Raw genomic sequence first — 9,043 nt, 5'->3', positions numbered from 1 at the left:
AATTGCAATTTAATTCAAATTCGTACAGCAAGGGAAACGGATGATCCTGTTTTAGATGGCAATGAGGATTTTATGGGATATAATGATTTGATGATTAATGATGCTGAATCAGAAAAAATAATTAGCTATAATTATAATAATGATGGGCTGAAGAATAAGGATTGTTGGAGAAAAAAAGAAACCCAAAGCAGGCTTCTTAGTAGGCCCAAAAAAGTTTATTGTAACAGGTGTACCAAAGGAGAGAGCTTGGACTTTTTTTCCTTAGTTGAAAGCCCAGATCATGCTAATATTCATGCTGATATGGCTATAGGAGGTGGGCTGGTGAATCCGAGTCAGGCGAGGGTTGACTGGGTCGAAGCTGCTCCGAGTCCTGGGTTATGCGCCGCGGTCATTATCAAGTTGAAGGGGAGATCTCAGGGTGTGATGCCGCAACAGATCAACGAAGCTTGGGAAAGCTCATAGCCAGCGAAGAGCGACGGACTAGTGGAGGAGATAGTGCCGTCGGGCCTGTAGCGGTGTATGCTGCCTGCGATCTTCAACTGGAGGTACGCCCTCCATTGGAGATTGTGTCTTCGTCAGGGTATCACTCAACGCCGGCGATGGCGGGGTTACGTTCTTCCATGGACGGCAATGTTCACATGGAAGCGGCGGTGCATTGTCTAGTGCCTCAGAAAAATGCTGCTGGTCTGAAAGTTGGTCCTGTTATAGGTGGAGATGACGCACCTGTAGACGGTTTAACTTTGAACGGTGAGGGGGTTGATAAAGGCAGTATCGGGGCTAGGAGTGCTAGGGACATTAGTGTTGAAAATCCGGGAAACAGTGATGCTAAGGATTTGGAACGGGAGGAACAGATGCTGGAAAATAGGAAGACGTGGGAGCTGGCTATTGAATCAGGAGCCGTGCAGTACAACGATGAAGATGATATCATGACAATTCTTCAAGAACAGAATGAGGCTTTAGCTCAGAAGAGGAGATTAGCAAAGCAGAAAGAAAAGGCACGAAGATACAGACCAAAAAATCTCAAAAAGGTGTGTAAAACAGTTTTAAAATAATTTTTAGTTCTTGAATTGTTAAGGGGTTAGGGGGTGTTGGAAAATTGAGTATGGTGAAAGAACTAAAAAAGAAGCAAAAGTAAATATGTTAGGATTGGTTGAAACTAAGATGTAAGTTGTGACTAAGTTTGATGTAGTGCGTATTTTGGGGAGCGATGCTGTAGGGTGGGAGTTTGTAGAGTCAGCAGGCACATTCGGGGGTCTGTTATCAATGTGGGATGACATGCAATTTAAAATAAATAATTGTAACAAAGGGAAAATATGGTTATGTGTTAAAGGAGTACTGTTAAAAATTGAGTTCAATTGTACGTTCTATTTAGTATATGGTGCTCATACTAAATTGGAGAAACTGGCTGTGTGGGAGGAACTGAGTTTTGTAGCTGGGTTAGGTCGAGGTCTGATATGTTATATGAGAGACTTTAATGAGGTTATACAGATTGAAGAGAGGAAAGGTCAGGATAGGTTACAGCATCGACAGAAGAGTTCAAGGATTGGGTTCAAGATATGCAGTTAGTGGACCTACCGTTGAATGATCGAAAATTTACTTGGTTCAGAGGCCATTCCTGTAGTCGTATTGATAGAGTTCTATTGAGTGTAAATTGGCTTGAAAAATTTTCGGAAATTCGATTAAAAGGTGGACCGAGAGTTATTTGGAATGTATGACTAGAGAGGAATAGGTGTATCTTTAATAACAAGGAAATCGGAGTGGAAGAGGTGTTTCTCAGATCTTTGACTAGCTACAAAGAATGGTGTAGTTTGGATCCTTTTGGTTGTTGATAGCATTGCCGGAAATAACACTAGGGATTGTTTTCAGATTTTGATTGGTTGTTTTTTATGTTTGAGACTTTGTTTGTGACTTTGTCGCTCCACTTTATCGTGTTGAGCTCACTTGTTCACAAAAAAAAAAAATGAATCAAATAATTAATAATGTTCTAGCTTCTGTTTTCTTCAAATAATATTATGACTTTATTTACAAAGTGCAATTTTAGATTTGGCTTTATTAACAAACTTACATTGGTTTCTTTTTATTTGGTCAAATTACACTTCAACTACAAATCTAATAACTTATTCTTTGTTCAAGGTAGTTATAGTTTAAATGCTTTAACATAGTGATTGCTCACTTTCTCTTATGTGGATGAGCAATTTTTTGCAGCCTAAATACAATAAAAAATTAAAATATTCTTGCTTTTGGACAGTTGTCTACTCTGCTATTTGCTTCCAGCTTTGTTCATTCAATAGAATGACCTTCAAATACCCTTGCAAATTATATCTTTCTTTGTGGTTTCTAATTAAAATGATTGGTTGTATTCTTAATCTAATATAAGATAAGGTTATCAATACTCATAGATAGGTAGCTTATTAAGAGGCTCCTCAAATTAGATCTGTATAATTTTTTTTAAAGCCGAAATTTATTTTTATATTTCTTTCTTTTTTTAAAAAAAAGTTACAGAAAATGCCATTAGGATTTGGAATGCAAGCAGCGAGAGATCTATAACTATAACAACTTGACAATTAGTCAATTACACAGATTCCTTTTCCCCCATTTTGTAAAACAAATAATCTTTTTCCTTTCTTAAACTGCAGAAGGGGAAATTGATTATGTGAGGGTGCTCAATTGAGTCCTTCCAAACGATATTTGCATGATGGGCTGGTGTCCTGTTCCAGTCAATTTCCATGCAAGGTTTCTATCTCTAACTTCATTTTCTATATAAATATCAAGTTATACTGAGTTTGAGAGCAACGGGAAACAACTGATTGGGGAAGTAAGTTTCATATGGTTAGGAAAAGTAAACAATGCTATTGTGGTGAAGTTCATACTCAGATGAATCATGAAGTATCCATAATATTTTCATTTACTTACCCTTCAAATTGAAAAGAACTAGCAATAAATCAAATTAAAAAAAAAACAAATAATTAAGCTTGATATTTTGAATTATTCTATTTTTTCATCATATTCCTTGCTTATCTGTGGATGCAGATTCAACTGTTTTAAGTAGGCAATATAAATCAAATTAGCTTAATATTATTTGTTTAGATTATAAGGGATCTTCAAATTATAATCCAGACGTTATTAACATACTTAAACGTTAAGTAACATACAAGTTATTACTAAAGGAAAAGAAAAATGAAATAATCATTTTAGTTTGCCCAATTAACTTATTTGATGGAAATGTATTCACTAATCTTGCTTGCGTGTGTGTCCTGATTTTTTTTCTCTTTATTCTAAATCTACTTCATTTGATGGAAATGTATTGACTATTTCTATTTAATGCTATATTTACACACCCTTCTAAAAACACTAATTCAAACCAGCATTAGATTCATCTTTCGATGATTATATGCAAATATGTCCTAAGAATTTTTATGTTTCATGGTTTCTAGCAAGTAACAATATAACAATCTCGCCGTGCTCCTTTCATCTTATTAAGCATAAATTATATAAATTTAAACTATGTAATTTGTTTCTTATTATAGTTAGCAATTTTATTGTTGGACAATGTAATTTGAAGAAAATTGTAAAATCTTATTAATTAGTAATTTAGAGGACATTTTTTTTGTAGGTATAATAATTAGAAGAAAGATTTATTAAAATGGTTGATGATGTGAAAGGTACAATTTATGGTGGTGTTTGATCCTGCAAGTTGGAATGAAAGTAATCTTATTGTAGAAAATTAGTGATCTAACTCTCTACTTTTATAAATTCTTATTTCATAAAGGTTTTTTCTTTTAATTTCTTTTGATGGTTTGCAGATTATTAACATATAATGCTTTATTACTGTCTAAATGAATAATGTTTAATAATTCATGGAATTTTCTTAGGCATATTCTTTGATTTATTAGATAAGAAACCATTTTAACTGTTGATTGCCGTAATAAAAACCACTTTTCATTATCAGCCACCCCTTTATAGTTTTCTTCATTACCTTGCTTCTCTTTTCTTTTTATTGCTCTTTGAAGATGTGTTTAGTGATAGTGATCTGTCTAATCATAACCTAATCCTCTTTTAATTTCATTACCGTTATTGTGGTTGTATATATTAGAGTGATTTAGTTCTTTTAACAAACACTAAGTAAAAGAATGAATCATAATTTGTCACACATAATTTACACTGTCACAAAATACTCAAAAAAATAAGGATTTACGTTAAAAAAATTTTTAATCACCAAACAAAATACAAGTACAAATTCTTTCTAATTCGTATCAATAATTAACACCAATTGCGAATCAACTTTATTGATGATGTTCAATACCTACATTTGAAACTTCTACTTTTGGTAAATATGTTATTTTTCTTCTCAAATTTAATTAATTTTCACAATTTTTATTTGAATTATATTTTAAAAAATATGCATTTATGTTTAATTTGCTTCTCTTTTTCTTTTTTTCTTCTAACTTTTGCAAGAATCTTCATCTCTTAAAAATACACCAGTAGTGATTTGTTACAAATGAATGTGCCTTCAAGAATTAGCGGTAATAGGAGAAACAATTTTTTCAAACATTTTGATGCATGAATCTGTGAATTATGAGGAAGTACTTCATTGTTTAGCATCCAAATTTTTACTTACAGACCAGTGCTTTTTTGTTTTAATGGCATACCTTTTTGGCCTTTTCAACTATAGATAATTGAAAAACAAATAGTTGGCAACTATAGTTTAAAAAGTTAATAACTTTTCAAAGAAGTTTGTATTAAAAAGTTAATAACTTTTTCAGTTCTCTTTGCCATTTTTTAGAAGGCTCAATCAATTTCAATATAACTATTTAGGTTTCTTTTTCCCATATCATTGTCGGTTTTAGATCCACTAAATGTTGTTACTGTCAGCGAAGAAACAGCAGTTCGGTAGCAAGATAGTGACGGCGGATAGCTAACCGGTGGATATTCATCGTTGGAGATGGAAAAATAGAATGGTGGTAGATATCTTGCCGTTGAAGGTGTTACTGGCTATGAGGCAAAGGTAAATTTTTTTTAGGTTTAATTACTCTGTTGATCTCTATAATTTCGTGAAATTTTTAATTAGGTCACTATACTTTTTTTCTTTTTAATTGGGTCCCTGCACCAATTTTTTTTTTCAATTAGGTCCCTCTTGGTAGTAATTGGCTTAATTGTATAGGGATCCAACTAGAAAAAAAATTGGTGTAGGGACTCAAATCAAAGAAAAAAAAGTGTAGGGACTCCATTAAAAAAAAAATTAGTGCAAGGACTCAATTAAAAGGAAAAAAAAAAGTATAGGGACCTAAGTAAAAATTTTGCAAAATTATAGAGACCAACAGAATAATTAAACCTTTTTTTTTAATTTTAAAAAATAAAGCTATTATTTTTTTTTATTTTTCTAATCTTCTATTTTTGTTTCAAAACATTTTAAGACTCATTCGATTGATATAAGTAAAATTTTAAAAAAAGTGGTCATTCAATCATTTTCCTTTTGGTAGGTGATAGGAAGGAGTCGCATTATTTAAGATGTGGTAGAACCGACTAGGTGTTTTTTCTGTTGGACAAGTTAATGTTAAAAAAGGGAAAAAAAAAAAGGGAGTGTGCTTTCTGTTAGTTATTACTAATACGTTATGGTTTATATGCTATTTTTAAGTATACTTGGCTTGAATGAGATTCACATATATTTATACAGTTCAAATGTAATTTTTTCTAGGAAACTCCTTTGGCATCTATACAGAGGGATTGGAGAGCTCCTTTCGGTCTTTCACTATTTTGTTTTCCTATCTTTTTCTTTGTCTAATGCTATGAAGCACGGACACTTCGCTGAGTTATCGTGTCCGCGTGTCAGACACATTTTGGACACGACACTCACCGACACTCGTCCGACACGCGTGTCTGCTGTGTCCAACTGTGTCTTAATAAAAAATAAAAAATTCTTCTCCGGACACGCCTAGACATACCTAAATACCATCACGTGTCCGCGTGTCCAGTCTTATTCTTAACATATATTCTTAAAATAAATTTAGATATAGTATATATTATTATTTATTAAAACAAAAAATATTTTAAATACTTGATATAATTAAAATAAGACATTAAAAATAATTAAAAAATTTTATTTTATATTTTAATATCAATAAAATATCAAAATATCATTATAATTTATCTAAAAAATACTTTATATTTTATATATATGCGTGTCCCCGTGTCAAGTAAGATTTTAAAATTCGCGTGTCAATGTGTCTCGTGTAATGTCGTGTCCCGTGTCCGTGTCAGTGTCCGTGCATCATAGGTCTAATGTTACATGAAGGTAAGAAAAAATACTTTAATAGCTAGAAGTTTGTTCTTTCGGTTAGACAATTTAATTTGTGTTATGATCAAAATTGATTTCAAAACATTGGATTTTTTGCGAGAGAACCAAATCTTGGAAGGATTTATTATAGAGGTGCTGTCTGAAAAGCTATTGTTAGAATATTTGATAGAAAGCAATCCCATCAAGGGATTGCTGCGAGAAATTTCTTGGTGTGTTTTCTTTGATTTATGCTTTGTGCTACAAAAAAGTGAAATAGATTAATGGTAAGAAGTCATCATATTGAAAATAAATTATTTTATTTATTTATTTATTGGCAGTAGTCTGTTCACACACTCCAGTCAGTTTGCATTCGAAGAGGACATAATTGACCAAATTAGAACAAACAATATAATTAACATGAACACAAATTTTTATGTAAAATCAGTTTGAATATATTGATGTTAAAATTTGACTGAATACATGGGCTATTTTTTGGTTGTTTTTTAGGTGTTCGGTTAGTCGCCTGACGAATGACCAAATGTACGGGTTTGGATTTTCACACTAAAAATAGAAATTGTCCGTTGCAAGTATAGTCCAAACCCAACCAATGATCATCGATCAAATAATAAATTCAAAACAAAATATAAACCGAGAGTAATGAAACCTCGGGTCGTTCTCCCTAGAACGCAATTGAAAGTGTTTCTCTTTTTGTTGTGAAGAGGATAAAGGGGGTGTTCAAGCAAGAAATAAAAGATTAAAAGAACTAAGTAATAAAAGAATTAAGGAATGCTCAAAATTGGAAATTAATGAAAGTAAAGAGAAAAATGAGATCAAAACTAGTGAAAATGCTAAGAATGTAATAAAGAGGGTCTTGACTTGGGAATGAGTATCCAAGGAATCCTATCATCGCCATAACCACAATTATGGTAATTATGATGAGTCAATCTCACCTAGTCAACCCCAACCATCGAGGAGAAAGTCAAGCAAGCATAATTGACCTTAATTCATAAGTCCTAGCTAACTTACCAAACTAGTTGATAAAAAGCTAGCGTTAATGGAAACAAGAGTCAACTAACTACCCAAGAATTACCACTAAATGTCGGACATTATGGCTCTAGTATCCTAGGAACCCAAACCACAAGTCAAGGTGTGAAAATCTACTCAAAATCTAAGGTTGACATTTTCACAAACACCTTGTGTGCATAAATTTAAAACATGGAAAATTGCAAGGAAAGATAACAAATTATAACCAACTCTCAACAAAACCAAATATAAACAAGCAATCAAACATAAAGAAAGCATGAAACAGTAAATTCATCAATCAAAACTTCAAGAACTCAAAATTACAATTATAAACAAAGTGCTTGAACCAAAGGAAATGAAAATAAAGACAATGTAATTAAAGAGGAATTAAAGAGTACTTACAATAAAGATGAGCAAAATTCAAAGAAGAGCTTGCTATAAAATGCTACATGAAGATGGAAATTAAACCCTAAGAGAGCATTTTCTACTCTACTCCTACTCCTACTCCTAATGCATTTTCTACCTAATCTACCCTAATGAAGACTTGTGTGTTAATGTGTGTTGAATTCCCCTTATATAGCCTTTCACTTCAGCCTTCAAGCCTTCCAAAATGGGCCAAGAGACCTCCAAATTCGCGCAGCACATGTTTCATTAATGCAATCATGTGCAGGGACCTGTGCGGACGCACAGACGTGTGCGTCCGCACACTAGGCTGAAAATTGACCTGTGCGTACACACACATGGAAATTCTCACTTGTGCGCGCGCACGCATCGCTGTATGTGCTTTTTCTTGTTTTCTTCATGTTTTCCCCCTTGCACATGCTTTCTTCCACTTTTGTCCATCCATTCTTGCCTTCAAGGCCTGAAATCACTCACAAACCATATCACGGCATCGAATGACATAAAAGTGGAATTAAATTGCTCTATTAAAGTACAAAATTGCATGTTTTTACATTTAGGATCAAATTAGGGACAAAACACAAAAGTATGCTATTTGGATGCTTAAGTGTGAGTTCATATACTAGAATCCATTCAAATCAAGCCAGAATATATCGAAAAATATGGACTCATCATCGCTATTCACCATTCTTTCTCTATCCTTTGTTCAGATACAAAGAGCAACACTAACTTAAATTTGTTAACTTATAAAAAGTTTATTTAGCTTTAAATGTTTAGTCTTGAACGAACTTGGCTTATTCAACAAAGGCTAAACTGTAAATGAGGTTCACACGTTTCTCATTAGAATGCAAATCGAGGTTTACTTATCGGCAAGTTTTATGGTGTAGATAGTAAATTGGCATCTACATGTGTAAATATGCGGTGGCAATCTATGGTTATAACAAGTGGCATAAAAAGGAGACATGATGTTCAGTGTGTCAGAAATGTTGCAGAAAAAGTTCAATGAAACCACGTGAAGAGGCTCCTAACTTGGTTAGATAATGAAATGTTAGGATGAGTAATTAACTTTGGTTGATTATGGGCTCAATTCTTGGTTTTTTTTTCTCGTTTTTGGACAAAAACTTGGTTTTGTGTCAAAGGCCTTTCTACTCAATACTCAACAAACCCAAAAATCACTGCAATTATGATTACTCACAGAAAACATAAAAAAGAACATCAGTGTCGCTACTACGCCATTCCAAGTTTGGGCTTTCATCTAATTAGCATCATGCATGTGCTGAAAGTTGATATTAAAACAAATAATTATGCCACGTCCAAAAAAAAAAATAATAATAATAATAATAATAA

The sequence above is a fragment of the Arachis ipaensis genome, chromosome B01, assembly GCF_000816755.2.
Source record: "Arachis ipaensis cultivar K30076 chromosome B01, Araip1.1, whole genome shotgun sequence".
Classification (NCBI taxonomy): Eukaryota; Viridiplantae; Streptophyta; class Magnoliopsida; order Fabales; family Fabaceae; genus Arachis; species Arachis ipaensis.
Note: the sequence above shows the minus strand (reverse complement) of the source record.